A 26,785-nucleotide genomic window follows, 5' to 3' on the forward strand; every position below is an offset into this window, starting at 1 on the left:
TTCCCTCGGTGACGGTGCTTGTCCCTCAGCCGGCTTCCCTGCCTCCCTCCGGTCTCGTGCTCTTTCCCAAGGAAGGTCTCTAACCAGGTTATCCTGCTGCTTTGCCAGGTTGTCACACTGCCTCGGAACCGGCAGTGGCTCCCTGTCGTTCGCCTCAAGTTCCAGCTCTTCATTCTAGCTTTTTTTAGTTTAAAAAAGTTGGGCCCCAGCCTCTCACCATTATTTGCTGTTTTCACTGAACATCGATCCATTTATTCTGGCAAGTGAGTCTTCTGGTGTCACGTGTTCTGCACGTGCTATGTTCATTATTTCCTCTAGGCTTGTGCTTATCTTGTCTCGTTTCTGTTTGTCTAACTCCATCGTGACTTTTCCTCAGCTCTCTCAGTCTTAACGTTTTCCAGTAAGTTGGGTTTTTTAAAACTAATGTTAGCTCTACCAACCTCTTTTTCTCTAGCTTGCTTCTCTTCAGTACCAGTTAATTCTGTTGTTGATTTTCTCTAATAGTTTATTTTTTCCCCCAGATTTTTCCTGTCCATCTAATAACTTGAAAGTATTGTAAGGTCAGAGAGATAAAATCATAGTTTTGTTGTCAGGTAATAGATATTCCACAAATATTTGCCCATTGAATGAAAATAGACACAGAGGTTAAATATTTAAATCTCTCAAGTTTTCACTAAGAAATTGAAACCAATTTCTGAGTAGAAACAGTTTTTAAAACATAACATCACAATTTTATCAACTTTAATAGTTTTAGAAATTTTACATCAGCAGGGGGCAGTCAAACCAAAGTGCATCCTGCTATCTTATGGAAAATTAAAATTTGTCTCTGTTATTCTTGGGATACCAGCTGTACTTTATAATCTATTTGTAAATAAATTTCAAAACTATTCAGTAGGTAGATTTATAGAAATATTTTAATCTTTTAATTCGTGGAAGGTAAATAAGGTTTTTTTTAAGTGAAAAAGAATTGAAAAATGTGTTTTAGAACATGAAATGCTTTATTTGGTGTTTTCGATGGGTAGCTACTTTTACAAAGAAATTTGTTTTTCCTGCCTAAGTATCAGAATTCCAATTAAATTAACTTATCATTAGGCTGTTTTTCACTCAATAATATTAACTTTTATGGAATATTTTTGTTTTCCCCTGTGAACTGAAAAAAAATGAGTTTTTACTAGAGGCTGTGGTGTAACATTAAAACATTGTTTAGCAAATTCTTGAAGTTTTATTGAGTTTCTCTTCCTGAACCTTTCCTCTGGCCGGCTACAAACGACTAGTGGTATGTGTTTATTGACGTGCTAGTTTTCATCTCCTGCTCTTGGAGGTTAACCTAGTACTTATTAAGGGAGAAACACAGTTTCTGCTAAACAGTGTTTATCATATACTGATGGTATTACTGTATTTCCTGTTTTGTGTTCACAGTACGAAGATTCTGAAAAACTGCCTTTGTGTAAATGCTCTGCTGACATTCCAGACAAGTATGATCTTGTCTGCTGGTAGGCAGGAAGGAGTGACGTCCTGGAATGCTGTTAGAGGAGGAAATCTCTTTGTGTTCCACAAACGACACCCCTAAACCTTTAAGAATATAATTTTAAAATGACCAACTCTGTGTTTACTTTTCCTTCTGTTTATTAGCTTTACATGCATTTAGTTCTGAAATGCAGAGCGTCAGAAAAGCACCCTTTGTGTCTGAAAAGAAGCATTTTCCTGATACTTTGCTGGAAATTGTTGGTCGAAACATCAGAGGATAAATATAAAAACAGATTTTGTAAATAATTATTACCTTTTGTTCTTTTAGTTTGAGATCCTGCTTTCAGTTATTTTGGATATATATCCAAAAGTAGCACTGCTGGATCATACGGTGATTCGATTTTCATTTTTTTGAGAAACTACCATACGGGTTTTCACAGCACCCGCACCATTTTACATATTTTGTATTTCTACCAACAGTGCACAAGGCTTCTAATTTCTCTACATCTTTGCTAACATTTGTTATTTTATGGGGATTTTTTTGTGTTTTTTTGTTGTTGTTGTTTGTTTTGTTTTTGTTGTTTTTTAACAGTGGCCATCCAAATAGGTGTGAGGTGACATCTCATTGTGATTTTGATGTGCATTTCCCTGATAATTAGTGATGTTGGGCATTTTTTCATCAGCTCGATGACCTTTCGTATGTCACTGGAAAAATATCAATTCAAGTTCTTTGCCAGTTTTTAAATTTGATTTTTCATTGTTAAGTTGTAGAAGTTCTTTATCATATATTCTAGATATTAGCCTCTAATCAGATGCATGATTCGCAAATACTTTCTCCCAATCTGTAGGTTGCCTTCTTACTCTGTTGATTTTATTTTTTGATTCATAGAAGTTTTTAATTTTGATGTAGTCCAGTTTGTCTATTTTTACTTTGTTGACTGTGCTTTTGGTGTCATTCCAGGAAATCCTTGCTAAATCTAATGTCATAAAGCCTTTCTCTTTTGTTTTCTTCTGAGAGTTTTTATAGTTTGGGGCCTTACGTTTAGGTCTTTGATCCATTTTGAGTTAATATTTGTACATGGCATAAGGTAGGGCTCCAGCTTCATTCTTTTGCATGTAATAATCTAGTTTTTCCAACACTGTTTCCTGGACACGCCTGTGTTGGTTTTATAAAAATTTTACAGTTTTACATTCCATATTTAGATCTATAAATTATAAGTAGAGGTCCATTTTTGCATGTGAATGCAAAATTGTTCCAACATCATTTGTCGAAAAGACTATCTTTTCTCCATTGGATTGCCTGTACACCTGTCGAAAATCAGTTGACCTTATTTGTGTGGTGGTCATTTCTATCTAGCCTTTCACCAAACCACATTGTCTTGATTATTATAACTTTATAATAGGACCTAAAATCAGGTAATGTGTGTCTTCCAACTTTGTTCTTCATTTTCAAAATTCGTTTTACCTCTTCTAGTTCCTTGGCCTTTCCATGTAAAATATAGTCTCAACTTGTTAATATCCTGCTGGGATTTTGTTTGAGATTGTTTTTAATCTATGGAACAATTTGGGGAGAATTTATAACCTGAATAACATTGAATCTCCAGTCAAGAACATTGTCTATCCATTTATTCAGATATTCTTTTATTTCAGTGTATTGTAGTTTGCAGCATAGAGAACTTGCACATATTTTAAATTTATAATTAAGTAATTCTTCTTTGCAGTATCATTTATGGTTTTGTTTGTTTATTTATTTATTTATTTATTTATGCTTTAGGAAGGGCCTTGCCTGTCATGGGCCCCTAAATTCTAAAATATTCTTTTGATAGAGCACCTGGTCTTCCTAGGTGATCTCCCATCCAAGTACTAACCAGACCCGACCCTGCTTAGCTTCTGAGATCAGATGGGATCAGGCTTGTTCAGGGTAGCATGGCCGTAGACTAGTTTTGTTTATTTTTAATTTTGGATTTCAGTTGGTAGTATCTAGAAATATAATTTATTTCTGTGTCGATCACCTTTGCTATACTCACTATTAGTTCTAGGGAGCATTTTGTAGATTTCTTGGGATCCGTGTACTCGGTCATATTGTCTGTGCATGTGAACAGTTTTGTTTTTTTCCTCTCCAATCGCTGTGCTTAATTTTCTTTTTCTTGACTTACTGCACTGGCTAAGATTTCCAGTACCGTGTCAAATAGAAATGGTGAGAGCGGACATCCTTGTTTTTTTCTGATCTTAATGAGAAAGTGTTTAGTATTTCACTGTTAAGTACAATGATAGCTTAAGTGATTTTGTAGATGCCTTTTTAACAGATTGAGGAAGTTCCCTGATCATTTTGATCATGAATGGATTTTGAATTTTGTCAAATGCGTTTCTTACATCTATCAATATGATCATGGGGATGTTTTATTTTTAGATTGTCACAGTCTTGGATTGCATGGATTTTGGAATGTTAAACCAGTCTTTCATCCCCAAGATAAATTTTACCTAGCCATTTCATATTATTCTTTTTTATTTTTATATGACTATATTCAGTCTGCTAATATTTTGTCAAAGATTTTTCTATCAGTGCTCATAATGGATATTTATGTATAAGTGCTTTTCTTATACTTTCTTTGATTGGTTTTATACCAGAGTAATACTCACTTAAAATGAGATGAGAAATATTCTCTTTTCTCCTAGATATGGAAGAGATCCTTCAGAATTAATATTTCTACCTTCAATATTTGGTAGAATTCTCCATGCATATTATCTGCCTCTGGAGTTTTCTTCATTTTAGTTGTTTTTAGTTTTTGTTTTACCACAAATTTAATACCTTAAATAGACAATAGATTGTTTTGATTATCTGTTTCTTCCTGAAAAAGTTTTGTAAGCTGTGTCTTTCAAGGGATTTGGTTCACTTCATCCAAGTTGTCAAATTTATGCCCGTAGAGTTGTTCATGGTTTTCTCTTATTCTTTAGTGTTTACGGGGTCTGAGTGAAATCCTGTTTCCTTTCTGATGCGGGCAGTTTGTGTTTCTTGTTTTACTTGTCGGTCATTGTAGAGGTTTATCAATTTTATAATCTTTTCAAAGACCCAGGTTGTGGTTTCATTGACTTTTATTGCTTTTTTAAAAAAAAGTTAATTGCTCTCCATTCTTATATTTCTTTGTTTTTGCCATCTGTGGATATCGTTTGCTCTTGTTCCCTTTCCATATGGTGGAAATTTAGGTTACTCATTTGAACCCTTTCTTCAGATAGTATAGATTTCTCTGTAAAAGTGCTCTTTAAAAGAATGTGGTCTGCTGTTGTTGGGTTTGGTGTTCTAAAGGTGTCATTTGGGTCACTTTGGTAGATTGTGTTGATTGTGTCCTCTGTATCCTTACTGAATTTCTCTTCGGTCTGTTAATTCCTGGGAGAGAAATGCTGAAGTCCTCAGATGTGATTGTGGAATTATCTGTTTCTTCTCTGTTTTGTCAGTTTTTGCTTCATGTGTTTTGACCCTCTCTTCTTAGCTGCATATGTGTTTATCATTATGTATTGCCTCCTATATTCCTGGTAATTTTCCATGTTTTGAAGTCTAATCTTGTCAGACATCATAACATGGTTACTCTGTTTCTTTTGCTGTATTTGCATAATACTTTTTTCCATTCTTTTACTTTTAACATTTCTGTTATTTTATTTCTCTTGAGTTTCATATAGATAACATTTAGTTGGGTCTTATTTGTCATACAATCTGAGAAGCTCAGGTGTTTCCATTGGTGTGTTTATACCATTTACATTTAGTATAATGTCGGTATGTTTGGTTTTAGTTCTGTGATTTAATTACTTTCCTTTTTGTCCCTCTGTTTTTCATTCTTCTTTTTTCTTTTTTTCGAATTATTGGAATATTTTCAATACTCCATTTCAATTCATCTATTGCCTTTCTTGATTTCTTTGTATTTTTAATTGCTTTAATAATTACAATATTCACACCTGACTTTCCAGAGTATTAGAGTTAATATTTTATTACATAAAGCGTAGAAACCTTACAACTATCTCAGTCAAGAAAATAGGAGGTGTCAGTGTTCACTGAAACCGAGGAGTGTGTCCCAGGAGGCAGCCGTGGTAGTTTCTCTTTAGCCTCCTCCTCCTCACTTCATCTTTTCTGTACTGTCTCTTACCAACTTTTTAATCATTTGATTTTTTCCGTACTACTTTCAGCCTATACTGTACAGGTACATGTGGAAAGTAACTTTATATTCATGCCTCTGTTATTGGAATTATTTTCTAAATTCCGTATGAGATTATCGATATAGATGAAAACACTGAGATGCAAAGAGCTTTCATTGCCCAAGCTAATAAGTGGCAGAGCTGGGTTTTCTGGTTTTCGTGTTGGCACATTTGACGACAGTACTGCTGCCTGTGTTTTATTTCAGGTAATAGTAGTGCTTATGGCAAATCTCTTCCTCTTTTAAGTATATGGTTTCCAAGTCTACTTTTTCTCATATCATTGGGTATTCCAATTTAGTTGTAAAAATGTACTTTTTTTTCTGTCTTCATAAGACATCTTCTGTAATTCTTAAAATAGCTCAATAAAAATTTATTCCAGCAGTTTTTAACTATTGTGGAACAAGTTTTAGGCATCCAAACAATTTGTGAATTCCCACATAATAGCAGTTAAATTTCCTCAGTGTAATTGAAAAATATTTTACAGGAAAAAAACTACTACTGAGAATGCTGTAACACTTTTAAATGATTTTCTACCTTTGTAATCACATCACCATATACACATGTTTGAAAATAATAGTATATATGTGAAAGTCATCTTACTTATTCATTTTTAGATAATACTTGGTATTCACATGGGGTCTCTGCACAGGAGCTGCAATCCGTTGACTGGGAACCATACTTTAGACCATTAGTGAATAATATTATCAAAAGTAAGATTTACATGTTTACTAGGATACTAGAGTCGAATAGATTCAAACTAAGGGGAAAAATATAAAGATCAAAGAACTCTAATTTTTTATCAAACTCATACCTTACCATCGAAATGGAAATACTCTTCATATTACCCACCTAATCCTCCTAGTAACCGTGAGGTGTTAACAGGTATAATTTTAGAATTCTGAATAGCTGTCTTTCTCTTTCAGATTTGATTGTATGATGGTCCTTTTCAGATGGGAAAGAAAGAGATTTTGCAGATATTGAGACAAACAAAAACTTGATGTCTATGAAACAGATTATTTACAGGGATGTAGAGCTAAAGGATCTAAAACATCCTTTGAGTTTGTCAACTTTCTCCTTGCATTCCCCTTCTCTCTTTAGTACTCGTTGCCTTGTCCCTAAAGAATTAGTATTCCACGTCATTCCAAAAGAGTCTTTAAAACCACGAGTGAATTTGTTGTGAAGGGACTTCTTATAACCAGCCTCTTTTTGTTTGTTCGTTTGTTTTTGTTTTCTTTTTTCAGCCTTGGACACCATAATTTTTATTTCTTTCTGGAATCAGATGAGTTTTGAAGATTTGAGAAAATCAGCACTAACATTCGAAGGTTAAAAACTTATCTATTCCACAGAATTGTGATTCAGGAAAGCTAGAAGTAAATATAAATTCTAGTTTTACAAATATAGTAATAAAGAATATACTTTAGTGATAACTTAATCTTCATATTAAGAGAATCAAGACACTCAGTAAGTTTCAAGGTGTCAAGACTGTTAAAGTAACACCTGAATTAATGTACTTTATTTAAAACCATTATGAAGGAATGACCAGTTATTATGAGGTGAACTTGTATCTTTCACTTGAGTCAAAACTTATGTTGTATTTTATGTTCTGCAAAAACTCACACGTCTTTTCGCTACTATTTATTACCATAAATAGAAGCAATTTGAGAACAGTTTTGTGTATGTTACTAATTTTCTGAGTCATTTAGCTTATACATTCTATTACTTTTTTTAAGCTTATTTAATATGAACTTTCCCTGTTTTCAATTGAAGTCTATTGCTTTTCAGTCATATTAGAGGAATAGATTTCCAGGATAAAACAAATTGTTTAAAAAACTGTGCCCACAAAGAAATAAATATCCAGTAGGCATAGGGCTAAAGTTGGAGTACTCACATTCTCTCTTCTTAAGACACACAAAGCATAAAACAAGATAATTCACCCTGTTCATTGCCATCAAGACGTGGCAAATTTGAATGTCAAAATAATAGCCCCACGCTGTCAGCCCTCTGATGAGTACTCTGCAGAGTACTCTGGCAAGTCACAGGTGGATTGTTCAGGAGCTCAAAGAGGTCTCCTCCCCACTCCCCAGGAATAAGGGGATAATCAACTGACAGGCCATTGCTGAATCAGGGACTTCGCCCTTTTTCTTTGGCATAGCATCGCTCCCGAAGGCCTCCATCGTGCTCTCTGTTTCAGGAAAAAGAAATGCTGTACTAGATTTCCTTTCTTCCCCTCAGTCCCTGTTATACAAAGCAAACAAACTTGTTTACAGAACATCCAGCGTTTCATCAAGTAAATGACAGGTAGGAAATTAAGCTGTTAATACAGGAGGATGACTGAGTGAGGAAATCCGTCTTTTGTCAACCACTCATTATTATTTTTAAAATAGAATCTGCTTTCAGTTTCAGTAGTTGGGAGTGTTAGATGTACATGGTTTAATGGATTTTGTACTTAAAATTCTGGTTTCCTTCTTTTACTTACAATCCAACATCATAATAGAAAATAATACAAATAGTCTTCTGAATGATTGATATAGAATCATGATTTAGGCGTATTTACTGAGTCAGAGCTCCACACCTGTTCTGTGTCATAACACCTTCCTCAGAGAATGAGTTTGAAAAAAAAGCCATCCTTGCTTGCAATGCCAAGGGAGGATAAATCTCCAAATTGAAAGTGCCGAATTAAATTCGGTTCTTAAATCTATTCGAAAGCACCCCTTTGAATGCTTTCTGGTTTCTAGAGTGAATTGCTGATTGTCACAGGGCTTTATGTGAACTTCCTTTTTTAATAAAGCCTGATAAGGTATTAAACGTGATATTTACAGAAATATGAAGAATAATCCTAACAGTACATGTAACATTATTCCCCCCAAAATGAAGTTCACTGAAATCGTTTAAAATTTCACATTGAAGTTCACTAAGGTAAACACGTGTAGGATGAAAGAGATTTTACTTTTTTAGTGATACAAGGAAATTTGAGCTCACATTTAATATAAGTTAACGTTGTCACAAATCTACCAAAAAATGCGCATGTCGATTTAGACTGCATTAATATAGCATCCAGGTTGCATCAACTAATAGTTTCTGGTACCCTTTGCTGGTCAGATCACATCTAACTACACAATATTGGGATCTCGTGGTTTGTAAATAAATTTAGACACAGCGGGTATGGACCAGAGTGTGTTTTAATTCTGGAGAATAGAAGAATACATGGAGATACAGTTATCGCCTTCATATATTTAAAAGTCCACCCTGTAGAAGAGACGGAATTAAGAAGTTTCTGGGAGAACAGATAAAATAGTTTTCCAGTGAACAGTTATCGCCTTCATATATTTAAAAGTCCACCCTGTAGAAGAGACGGAATTAAGAAGTTTCTGGGAGAACAGATAAAATAGTTTTCCAGTGAACAGAGTCGCTTGCTTCTCCGACTCGCTTGCTCTGGGAGGTATGGGGCGCCCCCTTCAGTCCACTTGTTTTAGAGAGAGAGGTTGGTTATGCCGAACGTCTGCTATATTGATTGGGAAGTTAGAAAAGATCATTTCGGATCTCTTTTAAGTTTTGAATTGAGTTAACGGGCATAAAATGATTTCATGATTTAGTCACTTAGCATATGTGTAAGAATTTGTAAATGTGGGATTTGAATTTTGAGAATAATCATTGAAGATTACCTTTGGCCCTATGAATTTTCCATATGTTTTTACTCCTCTGTATTGTTCTTCTTTTTAAAAATGATTCAAAGTATTTTTCAAAAAGAAAAAGGAAGCATCAAATTTTGGCCCAGGGCATATAAATACAGTCTGCACTTAGAGGTACGAGAGTTCCACTTATCCTGTCACGTGTGACAGTTGGACTCGAGGTGCCTAATTGCCCCGTCTGATAACTTGCTACTTTCTTTGTAGCAAATATGGCCCCTCCTAAAATGGGGGGAATCTGTTTGAAGGTCATTCTCTGGCAGTTTTCCTTTGAACTTTAGGCCGACTGTTTGAATGGGTAGGCTCATCGCATCATCCCAAACTTCTTGACTTTCATTCTTTTCCCGGAAATGTTATATATATTTGGGAAAGCAGTTGGTGAATATAGGTTATATGTTTGTACAGAATTCAAGGGAGGTTGGCTTTTTAGCATTAAGTATCTATATTACAATCAGGTTTTTAACTGCTTTTAGATACTAAATAGCTGAGTAGCATGCAGAAAATACCTGGTACTTAGTTCGCCATTGTGGGATGCAAGAGCGAAAGAGGAACATTCAGGTGCATGCATCTCATGTGCTTGCATGCATCCTCACTATTCCAAGGGCACTGGTCGCGTTTGATCCATGGCCTGGTCGAGTGGTTCTCGGCGTCCTGATGTCCTGGTGAACCTTTGTCATATAAATAAACATATTCAGTTGAGATAGCATCTCATAAAATTAGCGTTTGGATAAATCAGATGTATTGTGACTTTTAAATAATATATATGAGTAATTTTATTTCATCTTTAGATTTGATTTTTCTAGAGACTCTATACATATGTTGATTTCACATGTCCATCTAAAACAGTTTATTACATAGACACACTAACTTCGGAAGTCTGCTATAACTTCACTCTCGTGGCCACGAATTGAGGAGAATAGAATGGTGGTTCTTTCTACCGTCAATACTGAGAAAGCATTAATCTCCCAACAGCTGAAAAACCAAGTGCGTTTATGAAAAGTGCTTCTTACAGGATGGCATGACTGCTTTTTCTTTGTTTTTCCCTTAAAATAATGTAGTATAAGTGGGTCTTAAATAATGTAGTGTAAGTGGGTCTTAAATCATTTGAAGCTGGATCTGAATTCTATTTTGGCCTTTCCTGTGGGGCATGAGGCACTGTTTGCTCATCTGTAGGGTGGGAATACCACATCCTTTGCAGAAACGTTGGAGGATTTGATGGCTAACTCATCCGAACCATTTAGCTTAGGGCCTGTTATGTGAGCCTTTGAGACATGGATGAACACTTGGCTTTAACACTTAAAATTTTGAGTTGCTACACTTTGGTTTATTTTTCCCTTGCAGTACCAATGTTGAAAATGTTCCTCCTGTTATGCAGACGGTATCCACAATTGTCATTAGTCATCACTGTAAGTAACTTGGATCTTAACTCCGAGTACTCCTTTAGGAGGCCTGGTGATGACCCTTCCTCTACACCCTTCTGCCCAGAGGTTTCTGAGACGCGGGGCAACGCTGGGGTTGTGCCTACGCGGTCATCTGTAGGCAGGAACCCGCTGCCTCGGGCCTTTTCCACTTGTTTGGCGAGGACCCGTTAGAATGTTCTGATGACCTAAACTGGGACCCCAGCCTTTTTGTCCTTTTTAACTGGTCTGTGTTGATAGGAGTCTGGAGAGACGGACTGGAAAGTGTGCAGCTGGAAGCAGGGAGACTGCAGATCGAAGCTTTCTGTCTTTCATTACACATGTAGCACATTATTTCCCGGAGGTTCTCATTTAGCCCCTCGGTGGCTCGGTACCGAACCAGCAACAAGCTTCCCTCCTCCACCCACAACCCCCATGTGATTGCTTGTGCGTGCATGCGCACGCACGCACACACACGTGCGCTTTCCCCTTCAGTGCCAAAGGATGACCTGATTTATATAGGCGTGTTGTTTTTCAGAGTACTTGACTGACTCCAGCTTGTAATTGTACCCACAAATGATTAAAATCTCTGATAGTTACACAAAAACTGTAAAGACCCGTATATGTGTAGTAATAACTTTACCAGTGCCACTGAAAATGTATGGTAAATTTATTCTGTGGCAGTAAATCAAGGGTGCCGGGTTTGGAGAATTATAATTCTACAGTTCTTGTGTATGTTATACTGAAAATTAGAAATAGTAAGAGAGTTTAGAAAAATATCAATCTAACAGTTATAAAAATTACATTATGTAAATATTCAGGTTTTGAGAATGTTTATTACTCAATCTTCTGGGGTTTTTTTTGGGGGGGGGGGGTTGTACCTAAACCAAGCCACAAATAGTGGCTACTGTACTGTAGATTTTAATAATATGTTTAATCAAAGTACTTTGAGTATAAAAAAGTCTGTTCAAGTCAAGAAAGTCCGTTTTATAAATATGTATCTTCTCAGGAATGTCCTGTTTGGACTCCCAGGAAGTTACTCTCTCACCAGGAAGTCAGGCCAGTTGTCGTAATTTGCCAAGACGTACTGTGAAGTCCTTTTTACAAACGGAAAGACCGAGGGACAGTGTTAGGCAGTTCGCCAGCAGGCAAGCGGAGAGCCAGTGAAGGAGCTGAGCATAATCCAGGCCTGTGGGGTTGACAGTTCTGGTTTCCCTAAAAATCATTGAAACCCTTTTGTTTTTATTATACTGCTTTATGGGCATGATGGAAATTTCGAGAAGGGTACATCCTCATGAATCTTTAGCTCTATGTATCTGTTGGTTTCATTTATTTTTTAATATTCTGATAGGTAACTTTTCTGTCTTGCTCAGCAAAGTTCAATGATTTACGGATAAGCTGTATACATTATCAAGTTCAGTTTATTTACATGCTCTGAGTAATATAGTGATGCTAATTATGCTTTCCCTGGCTTTTGTTCTGTTATTACCAGAGGCTGGATTATAGTTTTTTATACTATGTCCTGCACTGGGTGCCAGATGCAAGGGAAGCCAGTAAATAACTTAATATCTAGAGAGATTCCAGCTTTAGTTGAAAAAGGAAGATGCCTTGGAAGTGGGACTGTAGTAAACCACACGGTAATTATAAAGCTCCATAATTATAAGGAGTGTTTTCTCTCCTTTCTGTAACCTGTCTTAAAGTGTTGGATATGATTAAAAGCAGAAGTGTTTCTTTCAATAAGGAGGAAGAAAATACTTGTTTTTACAGTTAGTTTTCGAAACAAAAGAAAAGCTCCACTGGGAAAAAACTGTGTTCATACAGGACTTGTGTCAAATTTTCCAGACTCATCGGGACTTGAACCCTGTGTCTTGGTTTTGATGAAGTTGTTCATGTAGTGTAAGAGTACGTCTGAATGTCCTCACACTCTTCTTGTTACATATAATAATAATCACTCTGTCCGTTTTGGTCTCTCGCATCAATAGATGGGCCTGTGGAAAAGTGGGACTCGGTCAGAAGACACATGAAGGTATTTTTCCAGCCTTGGATAATTTATTTTCTCCTTCCCATCTTTTGCAGGACAGAGTATCTAGAGTGTCCACTGACCATTCATGTGCATGGCTTTGAATTGCTGTTTGTCTAACTCATCCCTAAATCATAAGCTCTTGATAGGTACAGATCTGCTCTTTTCCTTGTGTCGGTCCCCGGGCCGGCTGTCGCTGAGACCAGGGCCCCAGGGTTGTCATCCTCTGAGATCTCAGGGCTGGGCACCAGACCTCGTCTTCTTGCTTCCGTCTTACACCCGAGGTCGAGTGGCTGGCCGTACCAGGGGTTGCCCAGACGGCTCTCCTGTGTCGCCATGTTACACTGGCCGCGGAACCGTGAGTGAATCTCCCTTGAGCGCAGAGCTGTTCCGGACCCTTTTCTGTCCGGAGTCGGTTCTTCCTTCCTTCGAAGCACCAGTTTCTAAGTGTGGCCTGGAGATCATAGTAATTACTTATTTCCATTTTCATTGCCTTTTCCCCAGGAGTTACAGTGAAAAAAGGACTTTCACTTGTCATTTCATATATAACTCAAATTTCAAAGAATCAGGATGTTATCACTAAATTTCTCTTATTCTCACCTACTTATTTATGTGAATGAGGTCTCTCTGTACTACATTCGATTGAAAAGATGAAATTGAATTGAAAAAGAATCATAGCAATAAGTAATAATCTCCTATGTTTTCAAGAATTCATTGGGAATATGACACTAAAGAGATAATTCCATCTGTCTCATTAAGCAATGAATCTCCAAATTATGCTTAATATGTTTTCCTAAATCGTTACTATATGTAATTGTATAAATAATTGTAATGGTAATTCAGTCTAGAAGAAATTAATACTTAGAACCTTATGTTCATATGATTTTTATAAATTTTTAACATATATCCATATTTTTATTTTGAGAACTATTACAAGATGATCAGTGAAGGGAAGAAATTCTCTCAGGGTGGTGGAATGGAGATATGAATTTAAGAAGAAAAAAGCAATGTAAAATATCTCACAGCTAGTTTTAAGCGGATGGTAGTATTAAATCACCGTGGTTTTAAATCTGTCTTCTACTTTGGAAAGAGTTGACATAAAGGTCTTATTTTAAGATGTCGATATTTGTGGTACTCTAGAAATTACTTCCTTTACAGCAGTTTAAACATGAATACATGTGAGACAAGGCAACAATTTCAATTTTCTTTTTAAAATGTACATACAGTTCCTTTTTAGCGCTACTAAAAGTTACATGTGTACACTGATCGAGACCAGAACACTGCATTTTTGGAGACAGGGAGGTGGTGGAGAGAGAGAGAAGTGGTTTTCGGAAGGAGATCATCCGGAAAGGTGAAAGGCTCAGAATGCAGATAGGGCAACGATGAGGGAGTCGGACCAGGCCCCGGCCAGCCTGCCGCAACTGCCTTAGCGTATTTTAGTATGTCCCCCCGCTCTCAGTTTGTCAGGTGACCCCGAAAGCCTTTCCCAGACACACATTCAAACCCTGCACCCTCAGCCCTCACTGGGGCATTACGGGGTGCTGGATATTGAGACAGAGTGAGATTGTTTCTGGAGCGTTGAGGCAGAAAGCAGATTGAAAACCACTGACAGTCCTAATTCTCACTTTATACTTGTGATCATGAAAGCCTGGAGAGCATCAAATGACAGGCCCAAATCACTTTTGGTAGGGAAAATAATAAACTCGAATCTCAGATCAGGTAAATATTCTATTTCTTTTGGACATTTTAAAAGTTTGGGAATCCTCTCGGAATTAGGATATAGCGATGTGTTTGCGATGAAAGGTGAGTCAGGAATTTGAGTGCACAGGTCGTGTTTCTGTATGTGTACGTGGTGGGAGAGAAGAGACGTAGACTTTCTGTCAATGTCATATAAAGTCTCAGTATAAAGACAGGTTTACTGAGCTATTAATTTACCGAGGCATAACAATAGTAGATAGAGATGAATAACACATCTTTTCAGTATTTCATCTCTCTCCTTGACAAGTGAGGTTCCGGGTGTGGTAATACCTATTGTGTAGCAGCTCCCCAGAGGAGTTCAAGTCGAGAAATACGGAGCGCACAGGCAGTATATAAACATACTCGTTGTTGCATCACGTCCGTGGAGGAAAATACCGAAGGAACATTTGAGCACAATAAATCTCTCCTAAAGAGAGCAGTGCTTGCTGCAACCTGTCTGCAGCAGTCAGAGGAAGGAAGTCAGCAAGGAAGGGCAGAATGCCAGGTCCAGGTGCCAAAACGTCTCCTCACTCGTAACTGAAGAGAAAGCAGGTTTCTGTAACACAAAACAAGGTTCAGATTCAGCTGCTGAAATTACGGTGGTGCCCTAGAGTTTAGAAGCCATTTTTCTCACCAATAAAGGTGGTCTCTATCTAAGTATCAGTACTGAACACCACAGGATAAGTGTTGAAAGGCACTTAAATCATCTCTAACCCTCTGATTCTCAGATGAGGTGGCAGGGATTGGAGAACATTGTTTGACTGCTGGTCCCATGTTGCGTCCATTACAGGCTGTTATAATGCTAACTGCGTCACTTTCAAATTCCAGGTAAATGATGCCCCGTCCACAGTGTGTGTCTTTGTCATTTGATGATAGCTAATAAGTGCTTCTAAGGGACTAATTCTAAGGGATTTACAGATAATATATTACGTACTTTTCTTTTGTAAAGGCTTTAAGAAATTTTTAATGTGATATTTTGATCTACTTAGGAGCTACCAAACGTTGCTTTCAAAAGTCTCATTTCTCACTCAATTACAGTTTCAATGAAATTGCTCTGATTCTGTTGGGGATTATTTTGGATACATATAGTAATGCTGGGAAAGCAGCAAGCAGTGGGAAAAGACGAAGACCGGGTATGAGATGGACCCACTCCATCAAAGAAGCCCTCGGCAGGAATCCACAGGAGCTGAGCAGGGCTGCCGAGGACGGGACACGGGGGACGTCACTCATACGTAGGGTCACCAGGAGTCAGAGCAGCCTCAACAGCACATAACACACAGCAGCCAAGTTAGATGGAAGTCATACAAGTGTTACAGTCCAGATGGCATTGATTGTAAGGGACACCTTTACTTTACACATGACCGAGAAAGAAACGCAGCCAGGGAAGCTGCGATGTGCATTGACTATGCGACACGTGCTGATTTCTGTGGTGGTCAAGGATGAAGATCGCGCTCCTTGGGATCCTGGAGGTCGTTGGTTCGGAAAGGCGAGGACCTCTCTGAAGGGGAGGAAGCGGCACGGCGGCAGCGTTGCTGGGGCGATGCGAGGTCACTGCAGACAGCAGGCCTGGGCCGGGGGCGTGGAGGGTGCCCACGCCAGAGCGCTGGGGCCTGACCCCGGCCTCCCGGTTCTGTCCTGTCGTGGCCAGGGGACTGGATCGGAAATCTGGAATTTCAATGGCAAGCAACTTCGAAAATCCTTGAGATTCTCCTAGGATTTCTGAGATTCTCCTAGGATTTCGAAGACTAGTTAAGGGACTGAACGCTAGCCCGAAGCATTGGACTCGTGTCATCATAGCAAGCCTCTGAAAAGCGTGAAATGAAGGGAAACAAGGTTTTAGGGAGTTGAATCTAACTAACAAGGGTGTGAATAATTCTAACCTGTATTATTATTATTATTATTATTTATTTTTTTTGAGAATAGTAGTGTGGTGACTAGCTTTTTTTCTTTGTTTTACCACTTTGTGCTACTTCTTTGAGAAAAAAACCCCAAGTTCTACACTTGGTGGTAAAGAAGCTACCCACCCATTCAGTTACATCCTTAAAAAAAAAAAGGATTCACTTTGGGTGGAGTACAGACTTGCCCAGTCACCAGCTTTACTGCAGGCAAAATAAAGACACACCTCTTCCTGAAGACACAGACAGCAGGGGAGCTGTGGCCAGCTTCTTGCCTTATCACGTTTACATCAGTGCATCCCTATCTGCTAATCACCTGATCCCTCTAACGTAAACACCGCCCCGGGCCAGCGCCAGGCTTCCTTCCGAAGCTCTCTGGGATGGCCTCGCAGTTTGAGGTGTCTCCGACTTTTCTTCTTCCTGTGAGATTCTCTAATGACCTCCACAGCATCACTGAACAAGAAATTGACTTCCTATTCGTTTGCTTGCTAAACTCCATCTTTTAAGAATCAGATCTCCTGACGGCCCCCGACAGATTTGGGATTCTTCTATGCATAAAATATTTTTTAATATTTCAATTCTCTCATTGGATTGTACATATCCCAGAAACTTAGCACAGTGCCTGGTACTTAACGGATGGTCACTAAATACTTGTTGAATTGATTGATGGAGATTTATATCATATGCTAGCAACAAAGTTTGTGTTTACCACATACAATATTGGCTTAATAAGACATATTCTCTAGCCTCTAGAGTAGAATCAAATAGGGGACTTAAGTTATAAAACTTGTAGGAAACTTGTAAGAGACTGGTAAGAAACTTGAGCACTGTCTTCAAATACATGTGGATACGAGACTTATAAACAGATTTAGTTAACTTTGTATATCAGAACCATTTATAAGTTAATAGATAAGCAACTTTTCTCTTTAGCATAAAAAGCTGAATGTCACTTATAGCAGGTCATCCATCAGAAATATTAGAAGCAGATGTTGACAATGGCAGATGTTTTTAAAAGGACAAATTAATAGTGTCCATTGGATTTATTTTATTTGTACCTCTAATATCAGAGAGTAGAGAATCTGTTTGCTCACCGACGTCTAAGAACTTATGTTCATACTATTTACTCATGTTACTAAATGAGTATTTCAGAATTTATAGTCCTCAGATAAACAAAATACAAAGAGACTTATTTAAGGAAGTTTAGGTTCCCACGTGTAAATAACAAACCTCATACTTAAAATGCATCGTACTTAAAATGCATCCCCAGTAGGGGTTCTGGGATAGTGTGAAGAGCAGAGGGTGACGTCAGGCATACCTGAGCTCCAAGTCGGCTCCAGGTATTTTAACTCTGGCGTGTTACTAGGCCTCTCTGGGTCGTGGTTTAATCATCTGTAAACCAGATATAATTACTCTTTGCCAGGGTTACTATTCAGATTAATGTTTTATTTAGTACATAGAAAAGAACCTAGAACATACTCAATATTAAAAATAGCAATTATTAGTGTTATCTGAATGGTTTTAAATAAACATCCTACACACGGTAAAGTAGGAAAAACGTAGACTTTGGAGTCAGGCAGATGGGGCCGGGAGGCCCAGCTCGGTCACGGCTCTGTCACTTGTTAGCAGCAACCTGGTGCCTCGCAGCCTCCTTCACCAGTGCGAACTCGGGTCTTTGCTGTAGGATGGGAACAGCGCCCGTCCGCTCCACAGGTTCGGGACACCAGTGAGGTCACGGGTCTGATTCAGTGCTGGGCAGAGTCCAGTGCACAGTAAAACCCCAGTGAAACCTTAGTCTCCTTCCGTTTCCTCAAGGGCGCAGCAGGCAGCGCCCGCCGCTGCCCCGTCAGCAGCGTCTGGCGGGGTCAGACGTCCTGGACGGCCTGGCTCGGCTCCGGGTCCCTGCAGGAAGGGAGGCTGTTCCCAGTGGCAGTGCCAGCTCCTGGCACCAACCCGCCAGTGGCCCGCCCCCTCTTGTGCAGCCCGTGCTAATAGGTGGAGAGAGGACAGACTCTTATTTTCTACAGAAGGGGGGTCTAAGTCGTGACCCCCCCTTCTGTAGAAGACACTGAAGCACACTTCAAGAGCCAGCCCCTGTGGCCGCCAGCAGCCCTAGGCCATGACAGTCTCCTCGCCTGGACCTCTCAGCCCCAGTTCTTGGTTTTGTTTTATTTTTTTAATAATTTAATTTATTTTTTATGGCGATATTGGTTCACAAAATCTAATGTTTCAGCCATACACTTTAACAGTAAGACATATATATATGTTTACACTGTGTGTTCACCTCCCACAGTTAGATTTCTTTCTGTCACCACATATTTGATCCCCTTTACCCCGTCTACCTGCCTCCCACCCCCTGTAACCACTAGTCTATTGTCCACGTCCACGAGTCTTTGTCTGTCTTGTTCATTTGTTGCTTTTAGGTTTATGTCCCACATATAAGTGATATGTGATTTTCAACTTTTTCGCTTAGCATGATTATCTCGAGGTCCATCCATGTCATTGCAAATGGCAGTATTTCATCTCTTCTTATTCAGCCCGAGTTCTGACTTGCACATTTTACATTTATTTTCTGTTTCGAGTTCTCTCATTATTTTCATGTGTGTAATTTATTTTCTCTAACTGAATTTCAGGCCCTTGAAGGGTAGAAAACTATATTTAATCTCATCGTGCCTAGCAAAAAAATGTAGTTATGTACAGTAAATATTTGATTAAGATTTATTAAATTGCTTAAAGTTTTTAGATATTTGTTGGTCTCTATGCCAACACTTTATTACCTCATTCAGTTAATTTGCCTTTGAGAATTTTTGATGTATTTTATAATTGGCAGCACTTTAAGGTGTCGTGACTAAGACTCGCTTACTATAAAAAATAAGTGTTATGATTCCTAGTTCAGTTTTCTTTCTCCTGGATATGATACAAAGCAAACGACAAATGGCACTTCTGTTTATGTAATGGTTTTAGATTTCTGGATGTATTTTTGATGGCAGTATGAATGTGAAGTTTGAAGTTTCTTTCAGTATCTCTGAAAAGTCTTAAAATTCTCCTTTTCATTTATTTATATAAATGGTTATAATCTCGAGGTCCATCCATGATTATCATTAGCTGCCTGCTAGGTAAACATCCCAGATAAACATTTGGAATTTTTCTTTTTACTTGACTTTAAGGTTAATTTTATTAAGAATCCTATACAAAAGCACGTTAGGCTTTAGAAAAATTCTCCGTGTAAAAATAACTCATTATATAAAATGTACAGATAATGCAGACGGAAAGTTGATCATTAGCGGCCTGAGGCTGGGCATAGGGCGACTTTTGTGGGCGATGAAAGTGTACTAAAACTAGATTATGGTAAAAGTTGCACATGGTAAATTTACTAAAAATCATTGAATTATGCATTAAAATCGGTGAATTTTATGGTGTGTAAATTATTCCATGATAAAGTTGTTTAAGATAACTTATGAGACTATGTGGTTAAATTTTATTGAATAATTAATTGCCCAAAGTGATAATATTTCCATCATAAAAGACAAAGATGTTGATTCAGATTATTCCATTAGAAAAATGAATTGTTGTTACATCAAAATATGTAATTTTCTTATGTTATTTTTATTAATAAATTTATATTTTACTAGTCAGTAGAATTTTCAAAAATATTATCGCTCTTATGTAAAAAAAATACTAGAATGATTTTATTTTTTCTGGACTTTTTATATCCATGAAATTCAGATGATTTCTCACTAATATCTATGATTTTCTTCTCTGAAAATAATCATTTATCTTTTTTAATAGAGGTATTCTACCAGAGTTGACTGTAAGGTGAATTTTTTCAAAGGAAATCTCAACTGTTCATATGTTTCTGAGATTCAACTTGACAAATATTCATGTTGGAGAAAAAAATCAAATTTAGTAAGCTTTAAACTTTTAACAGTGGAAGATTGAACTACTGGCTTATATATTTGTTAATCTCTGCTCACTATTCCATTTTCAAGCCTAAGAATTTTACCTATGTTTGATATCTTTTGGCTTCATACTTTTAGCTTCTACTTATACATTTGCGTTCTTATGTCCAGGTTAGCAGAAATGCTGATTTTTTACTTCAAAAATATGTGCCGTGAAATCAATAAAATTTTGAAGCTGTAGGCGAACTTATAAATCATCCAGTCCAACTCATTAAATTATTCATTTGATATGAAATTCTGGCTGGTTAAGGGACTTGTTTGGATATGTAGCGTTAATTGACTAGCTCTTAATTTTCAAGGAATATTCATAATAAGCCAGTAGAATTTCCTCTTCTAGTCAAGGAGAAGAGAGGCTGCTTTTTCTTGGTTCCTTGAACTTCAAAATTCCATAAATCTACGAATCTTAACTCTGGCGATGGATGTTGCCCTCTCAATCGGCCTTGCCTGGTTCGTGGGCTCGCGCTCCAGCTGACACTGACTGCAGGCTGCGAAGCGTCGATGCCGTCTCTGCCTTCTCGCACTCTTCATAAGGAGTGCTCTGCGGTAGTGAGAGCTCTGGATCCAGCTCTGCCGCTCATTTACCCTGTGACCTCGGACAAGTCCTTCTCCCCTCAGCAGAGGAGAATAAAACTCCTAAACTCGAGGGGATTAAATGACTTAATGAAGGGAAGTGCTTAGGATATTATCCATATAGCGTGAATGGTATGATATATTATACTATATTATACATTGCGTATAGTGTAATAGGAACTCATTATTAACATAATAAGCTGAATCATTAATATCAGCTGATGAAATAGGTTAGGATGGGTAAAGAGGCAGATACATATTAGCAGCTTTTTTTTCTGTCCTTTTTAGCCAGATTTTTCTCTTCGTAGGTTTAACTCTGGGGCCGTGTTTCTTAAACTTAAGTAGTGCATGGACACATTTTAAAGAAAATAATTCTCTCAGACTTCTAAGAACATACCTACAAATTGCAGCTGAAGAAAATTAAATGCTGTCACTTTCCACGATCGCGTGGTGCCAACACAATCTGAAATACAAATTCACATTTAGATGCCGAAATCAGGTTAGCGGTAGCCCGTTGCAAGGTGTTCATTGAGCCGATCTAGCATTTTAATTTCTGAGATTCTGAAAACGGAGATTTAAACTTATAAAATACCTTGAGACTACTTCAACAGACCTTGGTATGACAACTACTGCGTCAGAGACAGAAATAACCACCCATTAACAAGTTTGTTGTCTCCTGCCTACCCAAAGCTCTATTATCCGTGTTTGTTTTGATCAGTTGTTGAAATTCCTGCAGAGTAGTACTGGTGGTGGCTGCTGACTTTGGTCCCATCTCAGATGAGCCGGGATCATTAATGCCAGTTCTGAGGTCAGCTCTAGGCAGAATGACAAAACCTCTTTATCTCTCTTCTGTCACCACAGGAAGTTCTCCTGTCTTTCCCCCCAATTCTGCCTTTACCTCTTACCCACATATATGTTCTAAGATAAGATGACGAGTGCTTACTAATGTGTTACATTTCCCAGAATATTCACATTTTAATAAAACAGTTCTAAGGCCCCGAAAGACCTCAAGATTTATTAGAATCTCTTAATGTGGAATTTCTAATGCTCCAGGTTCAATAAGAAGAATTATATAGATACCTATATTTTTTATATAATCTTTTTTATATTTGTAAAGCAAGAATTTGGTCTTTATAGAAAGTTTTGAAAATGCAATAAAATAAAGAAAAAATATGTATTCTTAGCTTATGAAGATAACGAGTGGTAATATTTCTGATATTTTTAGCAGATTTTGTTTGGCATTTTAAAAAAATATTGAAACAAAACTGACCAGTTTTAACTCTGCCTTTTTCACTAAACATTTTAAACATGTAAATGTCTCATGTTTTTATAAACTATTCTAAACATTATCTTCAATGGTTACATACTGTGGATCTACCACGTTAGGGTATGAATATTTTTAATGTTCTTTTAACACATTGATAATGACTTTGCAGAAATTTTGTACTGTGTTACATTCCAACCAGCAGTACACGAGAGTCACTTTATTGGCACATTTTAATTGGTTGGTAAATTGGTATTTAGTTTTTTTCTAATTTCATATTTTTATTAATCATTTGGATTTTTTGTGTAAATTTGTTCTTTATGTAAATTTGTTCTTTATGTAAATTTGCTCATTTAGCTATTACAGTCCTAATATCCTTCTTAATTGTTGAAATTCCTTATTTAGTTATTAATCTTTTCTTGGAGATATTTTCCCAGGTGGCTGTTAACTTTGGGAATTCATTTGTAATGTTTCTTAATATGTACAAGTCATGTCTACAGAGACTTCCCATGCTTTTTCAGCTAAGAAAATCTTGAGGATAAGATATTTGGAGATATGATTGGGGCTTCTGTTGCATTTCAGACTGTTAATATTATTTTTTAAATCTAACCTCATGTTCGCCTTTAACGAGTTTATTAATGAAGAAACAATTTCAGAGGTCCATGTGGAGTTTCTTTAACTGTGATAACAGGTAAAGGGAAAATGACAAAGCAAGTCTCGGCTAATTATTTACATTTTTATTTTCGTTTCAAATGATACTTTAATGTAATATCCAACCACCTTTAAAAATATGTACAAGACAGGATTTAAAACAATTTGTTCAACTGAGGTAATAATAGATTAATATTTAAAGCCTGGCACATTAATGATACACCACAGTTATTAATTCTACTAGAAGGGGCAGAGTGGTCCTTATTTTCTCCCTAAGTAAAACTTCTTTATAAAAAGATGATGATCATAAAGAATTTTTCATTGTATACTACTTCAAATGGGGGATAAGTATACATGAAATAATTTGAATATATATTACGATAGAAGTCACTTAAAATATAAGTATATCCTTTGGTAAGTACCTCTCTCTCTAATGTTAAAGGAAAAGCTAACGATTCCTTTTGCATATATGAAAAGATACAAATATTATTTATGTCAGAAAAAATAGCTCCCCATGGAAAAGGAAGAAAATCAATATTACCGTAAACCAGCTCTGTTTTTCATATGAGTAGTTGAAGCTAATTGCGGGTGATTGGGATTTCATTTTGTCTCTGGTTATCGTGTTTAGAATCTTCTCTTATGACGTGATTTGTTTGAGAGTAATGCTTGCTCACAATTAAACACATGCCTTAGCTGTGAGCCTGGTCCAGCAGTGTCTGTCCCGAGCTGATAGTTGTCTGCTTGGACGATGCTGTTGCAGCATCAGTCTGACGGAGGTAGCAGCTGCAGTGTTCATTGTGCATCGATGAGGTAGAAATGGTCTCACCAGCTTGTAACACGGTCAGAGGCTCGCACGCTCAGTGAGGGAGGGGGGGACAAAGTCATGCAGATATGTGCTTCTTGCTAGAATACAGTAAGCGAAGGCCTGTGTGAGGGGCTCTTACATTCCTCGAATGACCCCTTAAAAGGGGACGTTTTTCTGTCTTTGCTTTCAGTCCTTGCTTATATGTGAAAATAAAGTGAAAAACCTAGAACTATGGGTTTAGTAAATTCTCACTTTTATTTTCACATTCCCTAGGATTTCAGTCAGTGAGTGTCGAATGGGGAGGATAATTTGTGTTTGACAGCGACCCATGTGCCCATATTTTAAATCATTAATCCTCACAATAACCCCAAACCCGGGGAGGATTGGTGACTTGTCGAGGGTCACATAATCCCAAACAGGTAGAGCCTGGCCTTGAGCCGTGTTCTGTCTGTCTGTAAACCCTAATTGCCGTCCTGTGAAACAAGCAGGTGTGTCTGATCCACAAAGCATGATGGGAAACAGGAGCTGGGGCTGCCAGCATAACACGGTTTCTGGTTAGTGCCAGGTGATCGGAACCAACAGGACAGAGCTTGCTCTGGACCGGAAGGGTCAGGAGAAGCTATGTGAGGGTACAGTTTGAATTGAACTGAACTCTGGGTGGATTTTCACCAAATGGAGAGATGGGCCCCAAAGAGAACAGAGATCCAGAAGTCTGGAAGATAATCGTTAGTGTGTGTTCGAAGACGAAAGGGAAGACGGTCTCCAGGTTACCTGAGGGCACCACCTCAGTTATCGGTGTCTCCGTACCTGGCCCAGCACCCAGGCAGGTGTCTGACAGTGTTCAGTGGTGCTTAATTGAAAACATTGTGGGAGGTGCGAGAAGCGTGCGTCGGGAGCGTACAGCCCTGCGTTGTCGGAGCAGAGCGGGGAGCGCTTTCTCACGGGTCGTTGGCCGGGCCTGGGCCTGGGCCTGGGGCGGGCGGGGTGAGGAAGAGGGCGAGAGTGGGCACAGCTCGGCCCTTCCTCTGACTGGGAGGTCAGGAGCAAGGTCGGTGAGCGATTAACGCCTGAGGCCTTCAGCCGCCTTCGCCGTCGCGGGGCAGGACACTTGCCTGAGCTCAGAAGGGAGCGGAAGGGGTTTGGGTTGGCGGGAGGGGTGAGGCCAAGGGCAAAGACAAGGGCAAGGCGGGCGGAGTGGGCTCCGGAGAGGAGAGCGAAGAGCCAGCAGCAAGCACCAAGCTGAAACCGGCAACCGAGTTTGGATCGTGTCTCCCCCACCAGCTTGTCTGCTGTCTTCTCGGCGGTCTGAGGCGCAGTGCAGAGCAAATGGTTCCGCTCGAATAGACGGTCCCGGTGGGACACGTGTGGTCGTCTGGTTCTGTGCTTTTTTCGAGTCCTGGGACCTGGCTGCAGATGCATCGCCAGGCCTTCGCGCAGGGTGGGGACAGTGCGCGGGCACACGTTAAATACTCTCAGCAATTTCAGGAGTGCTCAGAAAAGCCTTAGGTCACACAGCTCAAGTCGCAGAGCTGGACACACGGTGTGGTGGGGAAAGCCGAAGGTGCCTGTTCGCACTTCTCATGAGTAGTATTTGTATTAGTTACGTCAAGAGCTCTGTCCTTCCCATCATCTAGGTGTCTGAGCAAGGGCACGCACGTGCCCTTTGACTGGGTCCTGGGCACTAATGACCCTGAACAAAGCCGCAGGCACTGATGACCTGCTTGTCCTCATCAGGACTTCGATGTGCTTTTGAACTACTGAGCCTTCTGCTGTTCCCAGACAGCTCGCCCGGCTGAATTCAGGGAACTAGATTGTGAATTAAAGTTTTTTGGAGGAGATTTTGATACCTGTCATTTTATAGCAGCACAAATCAGTATGCTTTTATTTATTCGTTTTCATATATCCAAACCAGCATTGTCTGCATATCAGATGGAGGTAATTATAAAGGTGTATGCTCAAATACTCATGTGTGTGTTTTTTGTTAGAAAACGTGGAGACAGGGGTTCGTTTTGTCTCCTGATTGTCAGATTACTAATTAATAACGCGATCCTGTATCTCTTTGATGTGCTATTACCTGGATTTCTTGTAATACTGAGAAAGTAGAAAGAATAAAAATTAACTTTGGGTTTAGGTTAGCTGAAAGGAAGGTGATTCGCTGAATTACCGAGCACATTTGAAAAATGTCAGGGCAGAGTCTGTTTCTTTTTGGTTAAAGAACCAGGAAACACTTCGATGACACCACCTCGTGTCGGGTTTATTAGCTTGAAGCACAGGACTGTTGTTTTCCTCCAAAGTCCTGACCAAGAGAATATGGTCTCGAAAAACTAATTCAGTTTATGATATTTTTTCAAGATTCATTTTTTAAAAACTTTTTTTCTGCTTTTAAAAAAATTATTATGTGACTTGGGCAACTCATTCTGCTTCGATTTTCTTGTCCTTAGAGGAGGGTTATTAACCTACCCATTGGACAGGGCGGCTGTGAGGGTTCAGTGAGGTCCTGTCTGTGGAATGCTTAGGATGACTGGAACAGTGCCTGACGGTCAGTCAGTGGGTGTTAGCTGTCCCCGCCTCACTGGCAGGGACACTGTTCTGGGTCAGCCCTTTGCTAAACTCTGTGGCCTTAGGGAAGTTACTTAACCTCTTCGTACCTCAGTTTCCACATCTGTAATCTGAAAGTAATACTGGTGCCTGCCTTCAAGACTTTTGTGAAAATTAAGTGAGTTAATGCATGTTCAAGTGCTTAGAACAACCTGGCACACAGGAAACCTATAATTATAGTTATTTTTCAACATTATCACTGTTTTTTTTTTTTAGGACAAAATTTTTAACAGTATAAAAAAGTACTATCAATGTACATTTTTCTATATCATGACCAAGTAAGGGAATAAAAATAGATGAGATAAAATCACAAGACAAGAGGGAAGAGAAGGAAGGCAAACCGATAGGAATAAGTAAGAGCAAGGAGAGTCAGTACTGCAGAAGCAGACGGTTTAACACACGCCCCCAGAGACAGGACAGGGAAGAGGGGGAGTTCCAGAAAGTTTTCCCTTCAGCTAAAATGTTTTTTTATTTTTACACACACACACACACACACACACACACACACACACACACACTCACACACTCACACACACACTCACACACACACACAG

The 26,785-nt window shown here is 38.6% G+C and overlaps 1 protein-coding gene and 1 pseudogene across 1 annotated transcript in view; one reads left to right on the plus strand and one right to left on the minus strand.

Moving 5' to 3' along the window:
* The window catches only part of SPATA5 (spermatogenesis associated 5), a 234,734-nt gene that overhangs the window by 125,635 nt on the left and 82,314 nt on the right, over positions 1-26,785 (plus strand). The window lies entirely within an intron of this gene.
* LOC112484689 lies at positions 3,287-3,405 on the minus strand (annotated as a pseudogene).

This window comes from Pteropus alecto, unplaced genomic scaffold (assembly GCF_000325575.1).
Source record: "Pteropus alecto unplaced genomic scaffold, ASM32557v1 scaffold17, whole genome shotgun sequence".
NCBI lineage: Eukaryota > Metazoa > Chordata > Mammalia > Chiroptera > Pteropodidae > Pteropus > Pteropus alecto.